This window comes from Lolium perenne, chromosome 6 (genome assembly GCF_019359855.2).
Source record: "Lolium perenne isolate Kyuss_39 chromosome 6, Kyuss_2.0, whole genome shotgun sequence".
In the NCBI taxonomy this organism is placed as follows: Eukaryota; Viridiplantae; Streptophyta; class Magnoliopsida; order Poales; family Poaceae; genus Lolium; species Lolium perenne.
This window is the reverse complement of record NC_067249.2, coordinates 140,869,866-140,896,083: the sequence shown is the minus strand read 5'-3', so window position 1 is coordinate 140,896,083 and position 26,218 is coordinate 140,869,866. Positions and strand designations below refer to the sequence as shown.

The window sequence follows — 26,218 nt, the reverse complement described above, 5'->3', positions numbered from 1 at the left end:
TTCGAATCTGAACAATTTTCATATTAGAACAATTTTCGAATTTGAACAAATTCCAAATTTGAACGGTTTTCAAATTTGAACGGTTTTCGAATTTGAACGATTTTCGGATTTGAACGGTTTTCAATTTTGAACATTTTTTAATTTAAACATTTTTCAATTTGAACAATTTTTAAAAATTGAAATTTTCGAATCTGAAAAAAATGTAAACAAAACCGAAAATAGAAAAAAGAAAACAGAAAACAGAAAAAAAAAACCAAAAAGAAAAAAGAAAAAGAAAAAATGAACTGCTACAGGCTAAACAGACACTAATGGGCCTGGCCCATACCCGACCAGGGGGTGTGCGGTGGCCGGTAGCCACCGACCTGGTCGGTGTATAGGTTTTCCCGCTCCCTAGTGCAATTCCAGAAACTGCCTCCCACCAGTTTCCCGAGCTTCTGGTTCACAAACCGAAACGGTATACTGATTTGCCCCCGTTTTCATCTCTAATTACAGCAGATTGCCACACCGCTAGATGCCCTTGCTCCAGGAAAAAAAAAGACAGAATAACACTTCGACCAGAGCAACACCCGCATCGCCCGACTCCCGCGTCCATGGCGAGATAGGGTTCCTCGTTGCCGCCGCCGCACCTCCGCCCCTTCCCCCGCGCCTCCCACCCCCGCCGCCGGTCGTCCGGAACACCAGCGCCGCTCCTCCGCCACTTCCCCACAGACACTGCTCCCCTTCAGCTCCTCCGCCACTTCCTCGCGGTCTCACAGACGCTGCTCCGCCTCTCCACCTACAGCAGGGATACATACCAGCGCCCAGCACCGTCGTGCCCGCGCCGGCCGGCGCCCAGAAACTCCATCGCCTGAGAACGCCGCATCCCGAGCACCAGATCCGCCGTGCGCGTCCTGTGACGATGCTGCTGAAGGCGTCGTCGGTGCATTGGCAGTTCCGACGTGGTGCTTCAGTTTGCTGGTGGCCTGCTGTCCTACTGACGTTCAATCTCTACGTCGCTAGCATCTTCTCGATGCTGCTTGGCTGCCGGTGCTGATACTAGTTATTTTGTGATAGCTACTGCTATCGTTTGATGCTCCAGATGAGTGCCGGACAAAGCTGTTCAATTCACTTGTTACACTTATCTGAATTTTTTGCCAAATGCACTCCGCCGAACAATTTTGTATAGAAACAGTACCATTAATCTAAGCACAACTGAAAGTTCAGGGGCATTCATACAACTGTAGATAGAAATTAAGCACATATGTCATAAGCTCAAAAGAAGGGAAACAATAGTTTCTAGGAGCTTCTCCCCACCGATGTTTCTTCCTACCGAAATTCATAAGCCGGCTTCTCCATAAGCTTAAGCCCAAAAGAAGTGGCCCTAAGGCGGGCCGCTGAGAGAGAGACAGGTCCGTCGAAAATTTGAATTTCCACGCCTCCCGCTCCTAGATCGTTGGATCGTGATCCAAGAATTCCGATCACGCTCCTCCTCCGATCTGGCTGCGGATTGAACTCTAGATACAACGGGACAAGATTAACTCTGGTTAATGGACACCTAGCATTGGAATGGGCACCAGAAGTAGCAGTATCATAGAAAATCTGACGGAAAACTCAATTGGCTTTGCACAGAAGCAACAAATATGTCACGCTGAGATTGCACACTGTCGGATTTATTTCTTGATACAACCTTCCTTGGTAGCAACGTGGCATCAAAGGTTGCCCTGAACCTTGCTAAGGCAAGGAAGGCGCAGGAGTTGCATGACGCCATTCCAGTCCTCTTTTGCGCTGGAGAAAGCTCTCGAAGCGCATGAGCATGCTCTCAAAGCGCGCAAAGCGCACCATGAAGTGAATGCAATTTCAGTCCTCCTTTGTGATGGAGAAGATGTGTGATATCATTAAAACTGTCATCTGTACTGACAAAGGGTTCAAGGAGGTCCATCTCGCTGATGTTTCCAAGTTTCTCTTTGAGCATTGCGGGGCAAAGGTGACTTCTACTCAAGTGTATAGCCACCTGAGGAAGGGGGCGAGGTGGATCCATATTAGCAAGCTCAGAGATCTGAGCGGTGGTCAATGGGATGAGGACAGCTGCAGCATCATGTTAGAGGCTCACCACTACCAGGGACACGTCATGGTTGAACATCAAACTGTTTTGCACTTGTCATTTTCTCATTCTTGGGCCACTTCTAACACTCTTACTTGTCGTACTTCTTTAGGATCACCCCAAGGGTGCCAAGTTCCTCAACAAGAAGATCCACAAATACCATGAGATGCACACCATCTTTGTTGGGGGTATCGCCACGGGCAAGTTTGCCATGGGATCCAATGAGCCCCTTGGCACGTGATACGTCCCAAACGTATCTATAATTTCTTATGTTTCATGCTACTTTTATGATGATACTCACATGTTTTATACACATTATATGTCGTTATTATGCATTTTCCGGCACTAACCTATTGACGAGATGCCGAAGAGCCAGTTGTTGTTTTCTGTTGTTTTTGGTTTCAGAAATCCTAGTAAGGAATATTCTCGAAATTGGACGAAATCAACGCCCAGGGTCCTATTTTTCCACGAAGCTTCCAGAAGACCGAAAGGGAAACGAAGTGGGGCCACGAGGTGGCCACACAACAGGGCGGCGCGGCCCAGGTGCTGGCCGCGCGGCCCTAGCGTGTGGGCCCCTCGTGACACCCCCTGACCTACCCTTCCGCCTACATATAGTCTTCGTCGCGAAACCCCCAGTACCGAGAGCCACGATACGGAAAACCTTCCAGAGACGCAGCCGCCGCCAATCCCATCTCGGGGGATTCAGGAGATCGCCTCCGGCACCCTGCCGGAGAGGGGAATCATCTCCCGGAGGTCTCTTCATCGCCATGATCGCCTCCGGATCGATGTGTGAGTAGTTCACCCCTGGACCATGGGTCCATAGCAGTAGCTAGATGGTCGTCTTCTCCTAATTGTGCTATCATGTTCGATCTTGTGAGCTGCCTATCATGATCAAGATCGTCTATTTGTAATCCTACATGTTGTGTTTGTTGGGATCCGATGGATATTGAATACTATGTCAAGTTGATTATCAATCTATCATATATGGGTTGTTTATGTTCTTGCATGCTCTCCGTTGCTAGTAGAGGCTCTGGCCAAGTTGATACTTGTGACTCCAAGAGGGAGTATTTATGCTCGATAGTGGGTTCATGCCTCCATTAAATCTGGGACAGTGACAGAAAGTTCTAAGGTTGTGGATATGCTGTTGCCACTAGGGATAAAACATCGATGCTATGTCTAAGGATATTTGTGTTGATTACATTACGCACCATACTTAATGCAATTGTCTGTTGCTTGCAACTTAATACCGGAAGGGGTTCGGATGATAACCTGAAAGTGGACTTTTTAGGCATAGATGCATGCTGGATGGCGGTCTATGTACTTTGTCGTAATGCCCTGATTAAATCTCATTGTACTCATCATGATATATGTATGTGCATTGTTATGCCTTCTTTATTTGTCAATTGCCCAACTGTAATTTGTTCACCCAACATGCTATTTATCTTATGGGAGAGACACCGCTAGTGAACTGTGGACCCCGGTCTATTCTTTACATCTGAAATACAATCTACTGCAATACTTGTTCTTTACTGTTCTTTGCAAACAATCATCTTCCACACAATACGGTTAATCCTTTGTTCACAGCAAGCCGGTGAGATTGACAACCTCACTGTTACGTTGGGGCAAAGTACGTTGGTTGTGTTGTGCAGGTTCCACGTTGGCGCCGGAATCCCTGGTGTTGCGCCGCACTACACTTCACCGCCATCAACCTTCAACGTGCTTCTTGGCTCCTCCTGGTTCGATAAACCTTGGTTTCTTTCTGAGGGAAAACTTGCTACTGTCTGCATCACACCTTCCTCTTGGGGTTCCCAACGGACGTGTGTCAACTGCACGCATCAGCACGCCGTCACCTCCACCTGACGAGTGAGCTGACACGCATGAGTCTTATACCATCATCATGGATGGCCCGGACAAGGATGCCACAACCCAGACACCTGGAGGCAAGAGAAAGAGGGGTGGGATGGCCGAGGATGAGCTCTAGGCATTCAGCGGCATTGTTGAAGCTGTCAAGGATGTCGCTAAGGCGATCAAGGACAACAAGCCAACTGACATCCACCCAGACCTCTACCAGGCCGACATGGGCGTTATTGAGTTCTCCTAGGAGGTTCTCATGGCGGCTCTAAGCCACCTTGTCGACCACAAGGCCCAGGGAACCAACTTTGTTGGCATGGGGGACATCCACAAGTCCATGTGGCTCAGGACCTACCTGTCCAAGCACTACTACAATCTGTAGAGGTGCCCTATGGCACTCTAGGGGTGGGGATGCATGCTTGCTTGCTTCTGATGGTTGGGATCATGATGATGAACTTGTGATATATTTTTGGTGGTATCTAGGGATTTTAAACTTCTTATGGCCTATAAGTATGATGAGGTGGTATATACTTGAATGGATCGTAGCGAACAAGAGGGGGGTGAATGGGCGCTACACAATTTTTATGTCTTTTCCAGTTTTTAGCAAAGCGGAAGGTAAAGGTGATTGCTTTAGTGATGGAGATGATCCTAGTATGACCCTAGGAAAGTGCAACAAGTAAAGGAACAAGCTTGATTGTAAGAGTAAGGAGCGGGACAACCGGATGGCGCGGACACGAGGCGAGGTTTGTTTCCCGCAGTTTCCCTCACAAAAGAGAGCATGTCTGCGTTGAGGAGGTGCTAGCCTCACACAAGAGGCTAGGCAGCCACACCACGAAGGAAGGCCTCACCTTCTTCCTCGAGAGAGCTCCACGAAGGGGCTCCCCCTTCTCCACTATGGCACCGGTCGAGGCGGTGGTTCCATCACAAGGTTGGGGCGAGCTCCACAACACTAGGAGGCTACCAACAACCTATGGGGCTAGCACAACACCAAGCTAGCCTCCATAGGTGCACTTCATCCAAGATCCCACCATAGGAACCCTACCTCCAAGATCCACTAAGGACTACCACGAATTGGTGAATTTTTTCTCGGTAGAACGATAGATCGGGGTCTCCTCCACCACTCCTCAAAGTATGAGCAAGATTTATTGGGTATGTAGGGAGATCCACTCAGTTTGAGCTCAGCAACAATGGAGGAGAGAGAGAGAGAAGAGCTGAAATCGTGTTGGAGAAGAAGGGGCCTTTATATAGGTCCCCTCAAATCCAACCGTTATGTGCAGTTTCTGCCTAAGCGGTACTACCGCTCTGGTTTCGAAATCCCCACAGAACTTGTCCACGTGGACACATAGCGGTACTACCGCTCGAGGTACCGCAATGGCTCCAAACCTTACTGGATCCCAAGCGGTACCGCAGCGGTACCGAAGCGGTACTGCCGTAACTTAAGTTACGGTACTTAAGCGGTACCATAGGCGGTACTACCGCTCTCAAGTGGTACTACCGCCCAAGGTACCGTAACTTGTTCTGTGAGACATTTGCGTGAGAAACCTCCAGAGTGGTACTACTGAGCGGTACCAGTAGGGTAGCGGTACTACCGCTCCTGGTACCGGTAGTACCGCTTTGGCTGAAATTGCGTTTTCCTCTTTTCCTCTCCTACCATGTCACCTCGCGACACACACGCAAAACCAGAAAACCTAAGAGCTACGCTTCAGTCTTCCAATCATAATGTGTTCAGCGAGGGCACCGTACACTTGCAAATCTATCAAAGACAATCTTTGTGCACGGTTAAATTCATTCAATTGTTGTCATCAAACACACAAAACATGGGATATGGATCTTGCTCTTTCAATCTCCCCCTTTTTGGTGTTTGATGACAACCCAAGAATTTGCAATAAAGCATAAGATATTATGATAAGGTTCTTGATTTGCAAAAGTAGACGGAGCTCCCCCTAGATGTGTGCATATTTAGAATATGCATTTGTATACAAATGCACACATCCTAGAATTCTACAAACTCCCCCTAGATTCTACAAACCACGCACATATGCTAAGAAGGATATATGATACGAACATATAGCATATGCACACTATGGGGGCAACACAAGATCATATAGGAGTTTTGGGCGAATCTTTCATACCTTTGCCTTGAGAAAAACCCAAACTCACAATAAGTGCCTCCATAGAATTGATGTAGCCAATCAAGAGATAAGTAGTGAAGACCAATAGGCTACCAATGATTAAGTCTTAATACAAACAGGGGGATCGGGAGATCCACAAATAGAGTAGCAAGCACACATACGAATAAAGTTCCAAATAACTAGAGATATGATGCCAAGGCCGAAAAACAAAAAAGAAGCACCGAGCCCTGATGTCTACGCACGCTTCTATTCTTGTAGACGGTGTTGGGCCTCCAAGAGCAGAGGTTTGTAGAACAGCAGCAAGTTTCCCTTAAGTGAATCACCCAAGGTTTATCGAACTCAGGGAGGTAGAGGTCAAAGACATTCCTCTCAAGGAACCCTGCAATTACGATACAAGAAGTCTCTTGTGTCCCCAACACACCTAATACACTTGTCAGATGTATAGGTGCACTAGTTCGGCGAAGAGATAGTGAAATACAAGTAATATGGATGATTGTAAGTAGTAATTGCAATCTGAAATAAAAATGGCAGCAAGCAAACATGTAGCAGAACTTGTTGGAAACGGTGTTTCAATGCTTAGAAACAAGGCCTAGGGATCCTACTTTCACTAGTGGACACTCTCAACATTGCAATCATAATTGAATATAAATAAGCACTTCATCATACTACTCTCCTGTTGAATAAAGAACTCAAATTCATTGGGCAAGTGTGCAAAAGCACACCTCAAAGGCGTATTCCCAAGTACTAATAAACACCCCACACCGTCACCGTGAGCATTCATAGGAGGTACTAACACACCACAATTCATAAGGGAGTTACACACGGCGCACACACTGTCACCAATACACCGAGGTCACAGTAACTCCAAAGTTCACATAATAAAACACTTGAATAGCATATGACATCTAGATTGCAAAGCCTATGTTCACATAGATGAACAAATAAGTACTACTCTCAAACACTCTCTTGTTGGATAACAAACACCATTCATTGTGTAGGGCTACAAGAGCACACCTCAAGCTGGAGTAAACAAGCTCCACAACATCCGGAGTTCATATTAAAGTAACCTCTAGAGTGCATAATAGACAAGAGTAACATCTACATATTCATATAGATCACACCATGGGAGAGAGAGATGAACCAAATATCTACCGGTAGAGCCCTCAGCCTCGGGGGAGAACTACTCCCTCCTCATCATGGGAGACAGCATCGGCGATGAAGATGGCGGTGGTGTCGATGGAGATGGATTCCGGGGGCAATTCCCCGTCCCGGCGGCGTGCCGGAACAGAGACTTCTGTCCCCCGAACTTGGCTTCACGATGGCGGCGGCTGCGTAACTTTTCTCGTCTCGTGGCTTATTTTTTTAGGATTTTCGCGTCGGAGAGACTTTATAGGCGGAAGGGCAGCCTCGGAGGGGTCCCGAGGGTCCCACACCATAGGGGGCGCCCCCCCTTGGCCGCGCCGCCATGTGGAGTGGGGCCCCCTTGGCTCCCCTCTGGCCCCTCTTCGGTGCTATGGAACCTTCCGTGGAAAATAAGGTCTTGGGCTTTTGTTTCGTCCAATTCCGAGAATATTTCCTGTGTAAGATTTCTGGAACCAAAAACAGCAGAAAACAGGAACTGGCACTTCGGCATCTTGTTAATAGGTTAGTTCCGGAAAATGCATAAAAATGATATAAAGTGTGAACAAAACATGTAGGTATTGTCATAAAACTAGCATGGAACATCAGAAATTATAGATACGTTGGAGACGTATCAAGCATCCCCAAGCTTAGTTCCTACTCGCCCTCGAGTAGGTAAACGATAACAAGGATAATTTCTGAAGTGACATGCTACCAACATAATCTTGATCAATACTATTGTAAATCATATGAGATGAATGAAGTGACTCAAAGCAATGGTCTATAGTTTGCTAACAAATAGGTAATGACTAAACAACTGTTATCATATAGCAAAAACTTTTCATGAATAGTACTTTCAAGACAAGCATCAAAAAGTCTTGCATAAGAGTTAACTCATAAAGCAATAGATTCAAAGTAAAAGGCTTTGAAGCAACACAAAGGAAGATTAAGTTTCAGTAGTTGCTTTCAACTTGTAACATGTATATCTCATGGATAGTTGTCAACATAAAGCAATATAACAAGTGCAACAAGCAAGTATGTAAGAATCAATGCACACAGTTGACACAAGTGTTTGCTTCTAAGATAGAAAGAAGTAGGTAAACTGACTCAACATAAAGTAAAAGAATGGCCCTTCGCAGAGGGAAGCATGGATTACTATTTTTGTGCTAGAGCTTTTATTTGGAAAACATAGAAACAATTTTGTCAACGGTAGTAATAATTCATATGTGTTATGCATAAGACATCCTATAAGTTGCAAGCCTCATGCATAGAATACCAATAGTGCTCGCACCTTGTCCTAATTAGCTTGGATTTCCATGGATTATCATTGCATTACATATGTTTCAACCAAGTGTCACAAAGGGGTACCTCTATGCCGCCTGTACAAAGGTCCAAGGAGATAGATCGCATTTGATTTCTCGTTTTTGATAGATCTCAACTAAGGACATCCATACCGGGACAACATAGAAAACAGATAATGGACTCCTCTTTAATGCATAAGCATTCAACAACAGATAATATTCTCATAAGAGATTGAGGATTAATGTCCAAACTGAAACTTCCACCATGATTCATGGCTTTAGTTAGCGGCCCAATGTTCTTCTCTAACAATATGCATACTCAAACCATTTGATCATGATAAATCGCCCTTACTTCAGACAAGACGAACATGCATAGCAACTCACGTGATATTCAACAAAGGTGTAATAGTTGATGGCGTCCCCAGAAACATGGTTACCGCTCAACAAGCAACTTATAAGAAATAAGATACATAGCAACATATTCATCACCACAATAGTTTTTTAGGCTACTTTCCCATGAGCTATGTATTGTAAAGACAAAGGAATGAAATTTTAAAGGTAGCACGCAAGCAATTTACTTTGGAATGGCAGAGAAATACCACATAGTAGGTAGGTATGGTGGACACAAATGGCATAGGTTTTGGCTCAAGGATTTGGATGCACGAGAAGTATTTCCTCTCAGTACAAGGTTTTGGCTAGCAAGGTTGTTTGAAGCAAACACAAGTATGAACCGGTACACCAAAACTTACATAAGAACATATTGCAAGCATTATAAGACTCTACACTGTCTTCCTTGTTGTTCAAACACTTCACCAGAAAATATCTAGACTTTTAGAGAGACCAATCATGCAAACCAAATTTCAACAAGCTCTATGGTAGTTCTTCATTAATAGGTGCAAAGTACATGATGCAAGAGCTTAAACATGATCTATTTGAGCACAACAATTGCCAAGTATCAAATTATTCAAGACCATATACCAATTACCACATGAAGCATTTTCTGTTTTCAACCAAATAGCAATAAGTGAAGCGATCAACTTTCGCCATTGAACATTAAAAGTAAAAGCGAAGAACACTAGTGTTCTTATGAAAAAGCGCGTGTCTCTTGATGGCGTGTATTTCACACGTTCGTTGGGCAACCCCAAGAGGAAGGTATGATGCGCACAGCAGCAAGTTTTCCCTCAGAAAGAAACCAAGGTTTATCGAACCAGGAGGAGCCAAGAAGCACGTTGAAGGTTGATGGCGGCGGGATGTAGTGCGGCGCAACACCAGTGATTCCGGCGCCAACGTGGAACCTGCACAACACAACCAAAGTACTTTGCCCCAACGAAACAGTGAGGTTGTCAATCTCACCGGCTTGCTGTAACAAAGGATTAACCGTATTGTGTGGAAGATGATTGTTTGCAGAAAACAGTAGAACAGTATTGCAGTAGATTGTATTTCAGTAAAGAGAATTGGACCGGGGTCCACAGTTCACTAGAGGTGTCTCTCCCATAAGACGAACAGCATGTTGGGTGAACAAATTACAGTTGGGCAATTGACAAATAAAGAGAGCATGACCATGCACATACATATCATGATGAGTATAGTGAGATTTAATTGGGCATTACGACAAAGTACATAGACCGTCATCCAACTGCATCTATGCCTAAAAAGTCCACCTTCAGGTTATCATCCGAACCCCCTCCAGTATTAAGTTGCTAACAACAGACAATTGCATTAAGTATTGCGCGTAATGTAACTAGTGACTACATCCTTGAACATAGCACTAATGTTTTATCCCTAGTGGCAACAGCACATCCATAACCTTAGTGGTTCTTGTCACTCCTCCAGATTCACAGAGGCATGAACCCACTATCGAGCATAAATACTCCCTCTTGGAGTTACTAGCATCAACTTGGCCAGAGCATCTACTAATAACGGAGAGCATGCAAGATCATAAACAACACATAAGCATAGCTTTGATAATCAACATAACAAGTATTCTCTATTCATCGGATCCCAACAAACGCAACATATAGAATTACAGATAGATGATCTTGATCATGTTAGGCAGCTCACAAGATCCGACAATGATAGCACAATGGGGAGAAGACAACCATCTAGCTACCTCTATGGACCCATAGTCCAGGGGTAGACTACTCACACATCACACCGGAGGCGACCATGGCGGCGTAGAGTCCTCCGGGAGATGATTCCCCTCTCGGCAGGGTGCGGAGGCGATCTCTGGATCCCGAGATGGGATCGGCGTTGGCGGCGTCTCTGGAAGGTTTTCCGTATCGTGGTTCTCGGTACTGGGGTTTTCGTCACGGAGACTTTTTATAGGCGAAAGGGCAGGTCAAGAGGCGGCACGGGGGCCCCACACCACAGGGCCACGCGGCCAAGGGGGGGGCCGCGCCGCCCTAGGGTGTGGCCCCTCCGTGGCCCCTCTTCGTCTCTCCTTCGGACTTCTGGAAGCTTCGTGAGAAAATAGGCCCCTGGGCTTTGATTTCGTCCAATTCCGAGAATATTTCCTTACTAGGATTTCTGAAACCAAAAACAGCAGAAAACAGCAACTGGCACTTCGGCATCTTGTTAATAGGTTAGTTCCAGAAAATGCACGAATATGACATAAAGTGTGCATAAAACATGTAGATAACATCAATAATGTGGCATGGAACATAAGAAATTATCGATACGTCGGAGACGTATCAGCATCCCCAAGCTTAGTTCTGCTCGTCCCGAGCAGGTAAAACGATAACACAGATAATTTCTGGAGTGACATGCCGTCATAATCTTGATCATACTATTTGTAAAGCATATGTAGTGAATGCAGCGATCAAAACAATGTATATGACATGAGTAAACAAGTGAATCATATAGCAAAGACTTTTCATGAATAGCACTTCAAGACAAGCATCAATAAGTCTTGCATAAGAGTTAACTCATAAAGCAATAATTCAAAGTAAAGGCATTGAAGCAACACAAAAGAAGATTAAGTTTCAGTGGTTGCTTTCAACTTGTAACATGTATATCTCATGGATATTGTCAACATAGAGTAATATAATAAGTGCAATAAGCAAGTATGTAGGAATCAATGCATAGTTCACACAAGTGTTTGCTTCTTGAGGTGGAGAGAAATAGGTGAACTGACTCAACATTGAAAGTAAAAGAATGGTCCTCCATAGAGGAAAAGCATCGATTGCCATATTTGTGCTAGAGCTTTGATTTTGAAAACATGAAACAATTTTGTCAACGGTAGTAATAAAGCATATGCATCATGTAAATTATATCTTATAAGTTGCAAGCCTCATGCATAGTGTACTAATAGTGCCCGCACCTTGTCCTAATTAGCTTGGACTACCGGATCATCACAATGCATTGTTTTTACCAAGTGTCACAAAGGGGTACCTCTATGCCTCGTACAAAGGTCTAAGGAGAAAGCTCGCATTGGATTTCTCGCTATTGATTATTCTTCAACTTAGACATCCATACGGGACAACATAGACAACAGATAATGGACTCCTCTTTTATGCATAAGCATATAACAACAATTAATAATTTTCTCATTTGAGATTTGAGGATTGTTGTCCAAAACTGAAACTTCCACCATGGAACATGGCTTTAGTTAGCGGCCCAATGTTCTTCTCTAACATATGCATGCTTAACCCTATGGTGGTAGATCTCTCTTACTTCAGACAAGACAAACATGCATAGCAACTCACATGATATTCAACAAAGAGTAGTTGATGGCGTCCCCAGTAAACATGGTTATCGCACAACAAGCAACTTAATAAGAGATAAAGTGCATAATTACATATTCAATACCACAATAGTTTAAAGCTATTTGTCCCATGAGCTATATATTGCAAAGGTGAATGATGGAATTTTAAAGGTAGCACTCAAGCAATTTACTTTGGAATGGCGGAAAATACCATGTAGTAGGTAGGTATGGTGGACACAAATGGCATAGTGGTTGGCTCAAGTATTTTGGATGCATGAGAAGTATTCCCTCTCGATACAAGGTTTAGGCTAGCAAGGCTTATTTGAAACAAACACAAGGATGAACCGGTGCAGCAAAACTCACATAAAAGACATATTGAAAATATTATAAGACTCTACACCGTCTTCCTTGTTGTTCAAACTCAATACTAGAAATTATCTAGACCTTAGAGAAACCAAATATGCAAACCAAATTTTAGCATGCTCTATGTATTTCTTCATTAATGGGTGCAAAGCATATGATGCAAGAGCTTAAACATGAGCACAACAATTGCCAAGTATCACATTACCCAAGACATTTATAGCAATTACTACATGTATCATTTTCCAATTCCAACCATATAACAATTTAACGAAGGAGAAACTTCGCCATGAATACTATGAGTAGAAACCAAGGACATACTTGTCCATATGCTACAGCGGAGCGTGTATCTCTCCCATAAAGTGAATGCTAGGATCCATTTTATTCAAACAAAACAAAAAACAAACCGACGCTCCAAGAAAAAGCACATAAGATGTGATGGAATAAAAATATAGTTTCGGGGAGGAACACGATAATGTTGTCGATGAAGAAGGGGATGCCTTGGGCATCCCCAAGCTTAGACGCTTGAGTCTTCTTGATATATGCAGGGGTGAACCACCGGGTGCATCCCCAAGCTTAGAGCTTTCACTCTCCTTGATCATGTTGCATCATACTCCTCTCTTGATCCTTGAAAACTTCCTCCACACCAAACTCGAAACAACTCATTAGAGGGTTAGTGCACATTATAAATTGACATATTCAGAGGTGACACAATCATTCTTAACACTTCTGGACATTGCATAATGCTACTGGACATTAATGGATCAAAGAAATTCATCCAACATAGCGAAAGAGGCAATGCGAAATAAAAGGCAGAATCTGTCAAAACAGAACAGTTCGTATTGACGAATTTTAAAATGGCACCAGACTTGCTCAAATGAAAATGCTCAAATTGAATGAAAGTTGCGTACATATCTGTGGATCATGCACGTAAATTGGCTTAATTTTCTGAGTTACCTACAGGGAGGTGGACCCAGATTCGTGACAGCAAAGAAATCTGGAACTGTGCAGTAATCCAAATCTAGTACTTACTTTTCTATCAACGGCTTAACTTGGCACAACAAAACACAAAACTAAGATAAGGAGAGGTTGCTACAGTAGTAAACAACTTCCAAGACACAAAATAAAAACAAAGTACTGTAGGTAAAAACATGGGTTGTCTCCCATAAGCGCTTTTCTTTAACGCCTTCGCCTAGGCGCAGAAAATGTGTATCAAGTACTATCAAGAGATGAAGTGTCAACATCATAATTTGTTCTCATAATAGAATCAAAAGGTACCTTCATTCTCTTTCTAGGGAAGTGTTCCATACCTTTCTTGAGAGGAAATTGATATTTTATATTACCTTCCTTCATATCAATGATAGCACCAACAGATTCAAGAAAAGGTCTTCCCAATATAATGGGGCAAGATGCATTGTATTCAATATCCAAGACAACAAAATCAACGGGAACCAGGTTATTGTTAATGGTAATGCGAACATTATCAACTTTACCCAAAGGTTTCTTTGTAGAATGATCAGCAAGATTAACATCCAAATAATAATTTTTCAGCGGTGGCAAGTCAAGCATATTATAAATTTTCTTAGGCATAACAGAGATACTTGCACCAAGATCACATAAAGCATTACAATCAAAATCTTTAATCTTCATCTTAATGATGGGCTCCCAACCATCCTCTAACTTTTTAGGAATAGAGGCTTCACGCTCTAGTTTCTCTTCTCTAGCTTTTATGAGAGCATTTGTAATATGATGCGTGAAAGCCAAATTTATAGCACTAGCATTAGGACTTTTAGCAAGTTTTTGCAAGAACTTTATAACTTCAGAGATGTGGCAATCATCAAAATTCAAACCATTATAATCTAAAGCAATGGGATCATCATCCCCAATGTTGGAAAAAATTTCAGCGACTTTATCACAGGCAGTTTAATGATTTTAGATTTCAGGCAGTTTTTCGCGCTTTGCATTCGAAGTGGAAACATTGCTAACACCAATTCTTTTATTAGTATGAGTAGGAGGTGCAGCAACATGTGTAGCATTAGCATTACTAGTGGTGGTAATAGTCCAAACTTCAGCTATATTCTTCTCTTTAGCTAGTTTTTCATTTTCTTCTCTATCCCACCTAGCACGCAGTTCAACCATTAATCTTATATTCTCATTAATTCTAACTTGAATGGCATTTGCTGTAGTAGTAATTTTATTATGATGATTCTCATTAGTCATAACTTTCGATTTCAAAAGATCAACATCAGCAGCAAGACTATCAACTTTAGAAGCAAGTATATCAATTTTCCCAAGCTTTTCTTCAACAGATTTGTTAAAAGCAGTTTGTGTACTAATAAATTCCTTAAGCATGGCTTCAAGTCCAGGGGGTGAACTCCTATTATTGTTGTAAGAATTCCCATAAGAATTACCATAGCCGTTGCCATTATTATAAGGATATGGCCTATAGTTGTTACTAGAATTGTTCCGGTAAGCATTGTTGTTGAAATTATTATTTTTAATGAAGTTTACATCAACATGTTCTTCTTGTGCGACCAATGAAGCTAATGGAACATTATTAGGATCAATATTAGTCCTATCATTCACAAGCATAGACATAATAGCATCGATCTTATCACTCAAGGAAGAGGTTTCTTCGACAGAATTTACCTTCTTACCTTGTGGAGCTCTTTCCGTGTGTCATTCAGAGTAGTTGATCATCATATTATCAAGAAGCTTTGTTGCTTCACCAAGAGTGATGGACATAAAGGTACCTCCAGCAGCTGAATCCAATAAATTCCGTGAAGAAAAATTTAGTCCTGCATAGAAGGTTTGGATGATCATCCAAGTAGTCAGTCCATGGGTTGGGCAATTTTTAACCAGAGATTTCATTCTTTCCCAAGCTTGAGCAACATGTTCAGTATCTAATTGTTTAAAATTCATTATGCTACTCCTCAAAGATATAATTTTAGCAGGGGGATAATATCTACCAATAAAAGCATCCTTGCATTTAGTCCATGAATCGATACTATTCTTAGGCAGAGATATCAACCAATCTTTAGCTCTTCCTCTTAATGAGAAAGGGAACAATTTTAGTTTAATAATATCACCATCTACATCTTTATATTTTTGCATTTCACATAGTTCAACAAAATTATTAAGATGGGCAGCAGCATCATCAGAACTAACACAGAAAATTGCTCTCGCATAACAAGATTCAAGAAAGCAGGTTTAATTTCAAAGAATTCTGCGTAGTAGCAGGTGGAGCAATAGGTGTGCATAAGAAATCATTATTATTTGTGGTTGTGAAGTCACACAACTTAGTGTTTTCAGCGTTGGCCATTTTAGCAACAGTAAATAAAGCAAACTAGATAAAGTAAATGCAAGTAAACTAATTTTTTTTGTGTTTTCGATATAGCAAACAAGATAGCAAATAAAATAAAACTAGCAACTAATTTTTTTTCTATTTTGATTTAGTGCAGCAAACAAAGTAGTAAATAAAACTAAGCAAGACAAAAACAAAGTAAAGAGATTGAGAAGTGGAGACTCCCCTCGCAGCGTGTCTTGATCTCCCCGGCAACGGCGCCAGAAAATATGCTTGATGGCGTGTATTTCACACGTTCGTTGGGCAACCCCAAGAGGAAGGTATGATGCGCACAGCAGCAAGTTTTCCCTCAGAAAGAAACCAAGGTTTATCGAACCAGGAGGAGCCAAGAAGCACGTTGAAGGTTGATGGCGGCGGGATGTAGTGCGGCGCAACACCAGTGATTCCGGCGCCAACGTGGAACCTGCACAACACAACCAAAGTACTTTGCCCCAACGAAACAGTGAGGTTGTCAATCTCACCGGCTTGCTGTAACAAAGGATTAACCGTATTGTGTGGAAGATGATTGTTTGCAGAAAACAGTAGAACAGTATTGCAGTAGATTGTATTTCAGTAAAGAGAATTGGATCGGGGTCCACAGTTCACTAAAGGTGTCTCTCCCATAAGACGAACAGCATGTTGGGTGAACAAATTACAGTTGGGCAATTGACAAATAAAGAGAGCATGACCATGCACATACATATCATGATGAGTATAGTGAGATTTAATTGGGCATTACGACAAAGTACATAGACCGTCATCCAACTGCATCTATGCCTAAAAAGTCCACCTTCAGGTTATCATCCGTACCCCCTCCAGTATTAAGTTGCTAACAACAGACAATTGCATTAAGTATTGCGCGTAATGTAACTAGTGACTACATCCTTGAACATAGCACTAATGTTTTATCCCTAGTGGCAACAGCACATCCATAACCTTAGTGGTTCTTGTCACTCCTCCAGATTCACAGAGGCATGAACCCACTATCGAGCATAAATACTCCCTCTTGGAGTTACTAGCATCAACTTGGCCAGAGCATCTACTAATAACGGAGAGCATGCAAGATCATAAACAACACATAAGCATAGCTTTGATAATCAACATAACAAGTATTCTCTATTCATCGGATCCCAACAAACGCAACATATAGAATTACAGATAGATGATCTTGATCATGTTAGGCAGCTCACAAGATCCGACAATGATAGCACAATGGGGAGAAGACAACCATCTAGCTACTGCTATGGACCCATAGTCCAGGGGTAGACTACTCACACATCACACCGGAGGCGACCATGGCGGCGTAGAGTCCTCCGGGAGATGATTCCCCTCTCCGGCAGGGTGCCGGAGGCGATCTCCTGGATCCCCCGAGATGGGATCGGCGTTGGCGGCGTCTCTGGAAGGTTTTCCGTATCGTGGTTCTCGGTACTGGGGTTTTCGTCACGGAGACTTTTTATAGGCGAAAGGGCAGGTCAAGAGGCGGCACGGGGGCCCCACACCACAGGGCCGCGCGGCCAAGGGGGGGGCCGCGCCGCCCTAGGGTGTGGCCCCTCCGTGGCCCCTCTTCGTCTCTCCTTCGGACTTCTGGAAGCTTCGTGAGAAAATAGGCCCCTGGGCATTGATTTCGTCCAATTCCGAGAATATTTCCTTACTAGGATTTCTGAAACCAAAAACAGCAGAAAACAGCAACTGGCACTTCGGCATCTTGTTAATAGGTTAGTTCCAGAAAATGCACGAATATGACATAAAGTGTGCATAAAACATGTAGATAACATCAATAATGTGGCATGGAACATAAGAAATTATCGATACGTCGGAGACGTATCATCTCTCTCCCACACAAGGTATGCTCCAATTTATTCAGAGAACTAAGATAACAAAACGAAAATAAAAGCACACAGACGCTACAAGTAAAGTACATAAGATGTGACGGAATAAAAATATAGTTTCACTAGAGGTGACCTGATAAGTTGTTGATGAAGAAGGGGATGCCTTGGGCATTCCCAAGCTTAGATGCTTGAGTCTTCTTGAAATATGCAGGGATGAACCACGGGGGCATCCCCAAGCTTAGGCTCTTCACTCTTCTTGATCACATTATATCACCTTCTCTCTTGATCCTTGAAAACTTCCTCCACACCAAACTCAAAGCAATCTCATTAGAGGGTTAGTGCATAATCAAAAATTCACATGTTCAGCAAAGACACGATCATTCCCAACACTTCTGGACATTACTCAATGCTACTGAAATTTAATGGAGCAAAGAAATCCAATCAAACACAGTAAAAGAGGCAATGCGAAATAAAAGGCAGAATCTGTCAAAACAGAACAGTGCGTAAAGACGAATTTTTCTGAGGCACTTAACTTGCTCAGATGAAAAAACTCACAACTAATGAAAGTTGCGTACATATCTGAGGATCATGCATGATTTTTTGCTGATTTTTTTGATTCTTCTACAGAGAGAAAAATGTGAATTCGTGACAGACAGCAAATCAGTTTCTGCGCAGAAATCCAAATCTAGCATCAACTTTCTATTAGAGACTTTACTTGGCACAACAATGCAATAAAATAAAGATAAGGAGAGGTTGCTACAGTAGTAACAAATTCCAAGACACAACAAAACAGTAGCAAAATAAAAATATGGGTTATCTCCCAAGAAGTGCTTTCTTTATAGCCATTAAGATGGGCTCAGTAATTTTAATGATGCTCTCGCAAGAAATAAGAGTTGAAGCAAAAGAGAGCATCAAGAAGCAAATTGAAAACACATTTAAGTCTAACCCACTTCCTATGAAAAAGAATCTTGTAAATAAACAAGTCATGTAAGCATAATGCAACAAGCATAGAAAGACAACACAAGCGCAACTTCAATATTCTCAACATAAAGAGGGGAAACTTAATATTATTAAGATGCATATAACCATGTTTCCCTCTCTCATAATAACTTTCAGTAGCATCATGAACAAACTCAACAATATAACTATCACATGAAACATTCTTATCATGAGCCACATGCATAAAATTATTACTCTCCACATAGGCATAGTCATTATTATTAATTGTAGTGGGAGCAAATTCAATAAAATAGCTATCATTATTATTCTCATCACCATAATCATCATATATAGGAGGCATATTGTAATCATAATTAATTTTCTCCTCAATAGTAGGTGGACTGAAAATATCATATTCATCATTGTAATCATCATAAATAGGAGGTAAAGTATCATCAAAGTAATTTTTCTCCTCAAAACTTGGGGGACTAAAAATATCATGCTCCTCAAAACCAGCTTCCCCAAGCTTAAATTCTTCCATAGCATTAGCAATAATAGTGTCTGATGCGCGTGAGACACACGTCCGTTGGGAACCCCAAGAGGAAGGTGTGATGTGCACAGCAGTAAGTTTTCTCTCAGAAAGAAACCAAGGTTTATCGAACCAGGAGGAGCCAAGAAGCACGTTGAAGATTGTTGGTGGCGGAGTATAGTGCGGCGCAACACCAGGGATTCCGGCGCCAACGTGGAACCTGCACAACACAACCAAAGTACTTTGCCCCAACGTAACAGTGAGGTTGTCAATCTCACCGGCTTGCTGTGAACAAAGGATTAACCGTATTGTGTGGAAGATGATTGTTTGCAAAGAACAGTAAAGAACAAGTATTACAGTAGATTGTATTTCAGATGTAAAGAATGGGACCGGGGTCCACAGTTCACTAGTGGTGTCTCTCCCATAAGATAAATAGCATGTTGGGTGAACGAATTATAGTTGGGAAATTGACAAATAAAGAAGGCATAACAATGCACATACATATATCATGATGAGTACTATGAGATTTAATCAGGGCATTACGACAAAGTACATAGACCGCTATCCAGCATGCATCTATGCCTAAAAAGTCCACTTTCAGGTTATCATCCGAACCCCTTCCGGTATTAAGTTGCAAGCAACAGACAATTGCATTAAGTATGGTGCGTAATGTAATCAACACAAATATCCTTAGACATAGCATCAATGTTTTATCCCTAGTGGCAACATCACATCCACAACCTTAGAACTTTATGTCACTATCCCAGATTTAGTGGAGGCATGAACCCACTATCAAGCATAAATACTCCCTCTTGGAGTCACAAGTATCAACTTGGCCAGAGCCTCTACTAGCAATGGAGAGCATGCAAGAACATAAACAACTCATATATGATAGATTGATAATCAACTTGACATAGTATTCAATATCCATCGGATCCCAACAAACACAACATGTAGGATTACAAATAAACGATCTTGATCATGATAGGAGCTCACAAGATCGAACATGATAGCACAATTAGGAGAAGACGACCATCTAGCTACTGCTATGGACCCATGGTCCAGGGGTGAACTACTCACACATCGATCCGGAGGCGATCATGGCGATGAAGAGACCTCCGGGAAATGATTCCCCTCTCCGGCAGGGTGCCGGAGGCGATCTCCTGAATCCCCCGAGATGGGATTGGCGGCGGCTGCGTCTCTGGAAGGTTTTCCGTATCGTGGCTCTCGGTACTGGGGGTTTTGCGACGAAGACTATATGTAGGCGGAAGGGTAGGTCAGGGGGCGTCACGGGGGGCCCACACAACAGGGCCGCGCGGCCAGGGGCTAGGCCGCGCTGCCCTAGTGTGGCGTCGCCTCGTGGCCCCACTTCGTTTCCTCTTCGGACTTCTGGAAGCTTCGTGGAAAAATAGGCCCCTGGGCGTTGATTTCGTCCAATTCCGAGAATATTTCCTTACTAGGATTTCTGAAACCAAAAACAGCAGAAAACAACAACTAGCTCTTCGGCATCTCGTCAATAGGTTAGTGCCGGAAAATGCATAATAACGACATATAATGCATATAAAACATGTGAGTATCATCATAAAAGTAGCATGGAACATAAGAAATTATAGATACGTTTGAGACGTATCAAGCATCCCCAAGCTTAGTTCCTACTCGCCATCGAGTAGGTAAACGATAACAAAGATAATTTCTGAAGTGACATGCTATCATAATCTTGATCAATACTATTGTAAAGCACATGAGATGAATGCAGCGATTCGAAGCAATGATGAAGATAATGAGTAAACAACTGAATCATATAGCAAATACTTTTTATGAATAGTACTTTCAAGACAAGCATCAATAAGACTTGCATAAGAGTTAACTCATAAGCAATAAATTCTTAGTAGAAAGCTTTGAAACAACACAAAGGAAGATATAAGTTTCAGCGGTTGCTTTCAACTTCAACATGTATATCTCATGGATAATTGTCAACACAAAGTAATATAACAAGTGCAATAGGTAAACATGTAAGAATCAATGCACACAGTTTACACAAGTGTTTGCTTCTAAGGTAGAAAGAAGTAGGTAAACTGACTCAACAATAAAGTAGAAGAATGACCCTTCGCAGAGGGAAGCATGGATTACTATTTTTGTGCTAGAGCTTTTCATTTTGAAAATATAGAAATAATTTTGTCAACGGTAGTAATAAAGCATATGTGTTATGTATAAGACATCTTATAAGTTGCAAGCCTCATGCATAGTATACCAATAGTGTCCGCACCTTGTCCTAATTAGCTTGGATTAACACGGATTATCATTGCATAACATATGTTTCAACCAAGTGTCACAAAGGGGTACCTCTATGCCGCCTGTACAAGAGTCTAAGGAGAAGGTTCGCATTGGATTTCTCGCTTTTGATCATTCTCAACTTAGACACCCATACCGGGACAACATAGACAACAGATAATGGACTCCTCTTTTAATGCTTAAGCATTCAACAACAGTTAATATTTCTCATAAGAGTTGAGGTTTTATGTCCAAACTGAAACTTCCACCATGATTCATGGCTTTAGTTAGCGGCCCAATGTTCTTCTCTAACAATATGCATACTCAAACCATTTGATCATGAAAATCTCCCTTACTTCAGACAAGACGAACATGCATAGCAACTCACATGATATTCAACAAAGGTAAAAGTTGATGGCGTCCCCAGAAACATGGTTACCGCACAACAAGCAACTTATTAAGAAATAAGACACATAAGTACATATTCTTCACCACAATAGTTTTTAAGGCTATTTGTCCCATGAGCTATATATTGTAAAGGCAAATAATGGAATTTTAAAGGTAGCACTCAAGTAATGTACTTTTGAATGGCGGATAAATACCATGTGGTAGGTAGGTATGGTGGACACAAATGGCATGGATTTTGGCTCAAGGATTTGGATGCACGAGAAGAATCCCTCTCAATACAAGGCTAGGCTAGCAAGGTTGTTTGAAGCAAACTCAAGTATGAAATGGTGCAGCAAGACTCACATATAAACATATTGTAAGCATTATAAGACTTTACATCGTCTCCTTGTTGTTCAAACACCTCAACCAGAAAATATCTAGACTTAGAGAGACCAATCATGCAAACCAAATTTTAACAAGCTCTATGTAGTCATTCATTAATAGGTGCAAGGTACATGATGCAAGAGCTTAAACATGATCTATATGAGCACAACAATTGCCAAGTATCATATTATTCAAGACATTATACCATTTACCACATGCGGAATTTTCTGTTTCCAACCATATATCAATGAACGAGGTAGTTCAACCTTCGCAATGAACATTAAAAATAAAGCTAAGAACACATGTGTTCATACGAAACAGCGGAGCGTAATATCTCCAATATAAAGAATGCTAGGATCCGATTTTATTCAAACGAAAACAAAAACTAAAGCAAACAGACGCTCCAGGCAAAGCACATAAGATGTGACTGAATAAAAATATAGTTTCACTAGAGGAACCTGATGTCTACGGGTGCTTCTATTCTTGTAGACAGTGTTGGGCCTCCAAGAGCAGAGGTTTGTAGAACAGCAGCAAGTTTCCCTTAAGTGGATCACCCAGGGTTTATCGAACTCAGGGAGGAAGAGGTCAAAGATATCCCTCTCAAGCAACCCTGCAATCACGATACAAGAAGTCTCTTGTGTCCCCAACACACCTAATACACTTGTCAGATGTATAGGTGCACTAGTTCGGCGAAGAGATAGTGAAATACAAGTGGTATGAATGAATATGAGCAGTAGTAACGGCGCCAGAAAAGTGCTTGCTGGCGTGCAGTTGATGGTAGTAATATTGCAGGAAGTAAACATGCAGTAGAACAGTAAACAAGTGGTGTTTGCAGTATTGGAAACAAGGCCTAGGGATCATACTTTCACTAGTGGACACTCTCAACATTGATCACATAATAAGTAAGTTCTCTTTCTTTGTGCTACATATACTCTTGTTTGATAATGAACACCATTCGTTGCGTAGGGCTACTAGAGCACCTCAATGCCGGAGTTAACAAGCTCCACAACATTCGATATTCATGTTTAAGTAACCTTTAGAGCATAATAGATCTTTGCAACTTAAACCGAGTACTAACATAGCATACACACTGTCACCTTTACACTATGAAGGGGGAATAAATCACATCAATACTATCATAGTAATAATTAACTCCATAACCTACAAGAGATTATGATCATAACCTACGCCAAGAACTACACGATGCACACACTGTCACCATTACACCGTGAAGGAGGAATAGACTACTTTAATAACATCACAAGAGTAGCACATAGACTAATCGAAAGAAGCCTGGTAACCGGGTGTATACGTGAGCACGCATCCAATGATCAACACGTGTCTGACGGTGTGGCTCGTCCGTTAACTGATAACGCAGCAGCTGATCTCCTTAAAAAAGGTTGAAGCACAACCTTATCCTCTCAGCTGCTCCACCTTCCCTACTTCCCCTCGCCGTGGCGCCCAAAAAAACCTCAATCTCCTCTGCAGCTGCTCTTTGGCGTGCTCCGTCGACGGTAGCTCGAGGGGCAGCGGCGAAAATCGAGCCTCTGGGGTCAAAAGGTGCTGGCGCTGGTCGAGGTGAGGTACCGTCGCGCAGCAAGAACCCGCCGCCGCGTTCCTCGGCCTCGATTTCCACGACGACGACGAGGACGGGGCCGTCGTGTGGGTGGCGCCGGACGAGGCGGACCTGCCGCTCTGCTGGGACTGCCTGCAGCTGGAGGAGCACGAGGAGGCGCACCCCCAGCGGTGGGACGGCCTCGGGCTCAACGACGCCGAGGAGTTGGAGAAGGTCGCCGCCGGCAGGGGGGACGGCGAGTTCGAGGCCGCCGCGGTGCGCAGCCTCGAGTGGGAGGTGCTCCTCGCCGCCAATAGCCTCGGCAGCCTCCTGCTCGACGACGACGACGGCGCCGGCGTCGACACGTACTTCCTCGATGACGACGAGGACGCGCTGTTCGGGCAGCTTGCCGCGGAGGCGGAGCACGATCCCCCGGCCAAGGGCGGGCGGGCGGCGGCGAGGGCCGCCGTGGAGGGCCTCCCGACGGTGGCGGTCGCCGAGTCCGGCGGCGCGGCGCAGTGCGCGGTGTGCAAGGACGGCATCGAGGCCGGGGAGGCGGCCAGGAGGCTGCCGTGCGCGCACCTCTACCACAGCGCCTGAATCCTGCCCTGGCTCGCCATCCGCAACACGTGCCCGCTCTGCCGCACGAGCTGCCCACCGACGACGCCGAGTACGAGACGTGGAGGGCCAGGCAGGCCGCCGACGACGACGACAGGTATGGGCATCATCGCTCGTCGGGCTGAGGCTGCGGCGCTGAAACAGGGAGAGAGTGATTTGCTTCAGCAGCTGATGCATTTGCAGTAGTTCAGTGTTGCTGCGAAAATTCATTTTGATCAAGAGTGAGGAAAAAGAGGTTGAAATCGATGTGAATTGGAGCATTTTTTTCTTGTTTTTGCACAGAATGATACGAATAAGGTGCGTTTCAATTTGAATAATGGTGTATCTAGACGAGAGCAGACGAGATTGTTCCTTTCTAAATCGAATGGAATGCAAAGAGAAGGGAGGAGAATCAGTGATGAACCCACTCTGTTTCGAACGATTTCAGCCTACGGGCCAGGTCGGCGGCGCTTTGATGGCGCTCTGATGCTTGTCCGGCGGGGGAGTAGGCGGTGTTGAACAGGGCTCGGCGTCGGCGGTGATGGGGCTCCAGGCCGGCATTGGGGGAGCGATTTTTATTCCCATGTTTTAGCACTTAATTGTTGGGAGACCAACTCGGGTTACTGTGACACACTGTGTGCGCCGCGGACAAGCACGGATGCGGTCGTCTGCAGCCAGATAAAATAGACCTGACGCCGTTTGGTTCCGTTTTGTGAGACCAGCATCTTAAAGCAAATCCAACGGTAACGAACGCGTGCTCACGTATACACCCGGTCACAGAATCCACTCTCTAGACTAATAGTGATACAAAGCTCATCATATGGATCTCAATCATGCAAAGCAATTCATGAGATCATTGTATTGGGGTACAGAGAGAGAGATTAACCACATAGCTACCGGTAGAGCCCTCAGCCTCGGTGGAGAACTACTCCCTCCTCATCATAGGAGACAGCAGCGGCGATGAAGATGGCGGTGGTGTCGATGGAGGAGCCTTCCGGGGGCACTTCCCCGTCCCGACGGCGTGCCGGAACAGAGACTCCTGTCCCCCAGATCTTGGCTTCGCGATGGCGGCGGCTCTGGAAGGTTTCTCGTACCGTGGCTTTTCCGTATCGAAGATTTAGGTCAGGGGGCTTTAAATAGGCGAAGAGGCGGAGTCAGAAGGCTGATGGGGCCACCACACAATAGGGCGGCGCGCCCAGGGTCCAGGCCGTGCCACCCTGGCGTGTGGCCCCCCTGTGGCTCTCCTCTGGTGGCTCTCGGGTGTTCTGAAAGCTTCGTGGAATTCTAAGATGCTGGGCGTTGATTTCGTCCAATTCCGAGAATATTTCCTTACTAGGATTTCTGAAACCTAAAACAGCAGAAAATAGGAACTGGCACTTCGGCATCTCGTCAATAGGTTAGTTCCGGAAAATGCATCAAAACGATATAAAGTGTGAACAAAACATGTAGGTATTGTCATAAAACTAGCATGGAACATAAGAAATTATAGATACGTTTGAGACGTATCAGAACCTGATAATGTTGTCGATGAAGAAGGGGATGCCTTGGGCATCCCCAAGCTTAGGTGCTTGAGTCTTCTTGAAATATGCAGGGATGAACCACGGGGGCATCCCCAAGCTTAGACTTTTCACTCTTCTTGATCACATTGTATCATCCTCCTCTCTTGATCCTTGAAAACTTCCTCCACACCAAACTCAAAACAAACTCATTAGAGGGTTAGTGCATATTTGAAAATTCACATATTCAGAGGTGACATAATCATTCTTAACACTTCTGGACATTGCACAAAGCTACTGAAAGTTAATGGAACAAAGAAATCCATCAAACACAGCAAAACA

At 43.5% G+C, this 26,218-nt stretch overlaps 1 pseudogene; it reads left to right on the top strand.

The window, feature by feature from the left end:
- Positions 1 to 1,852: 1,852 nt before the first annotated feature.
- LOC127326534 (uncharacterized) lies at positions 1,853 to 24,526 on the top strand (annotated as a pseudogene).
- The last annotated feature ends 1,692 nt before the right edge of the window (positions 24,527 to 26,218 follow it).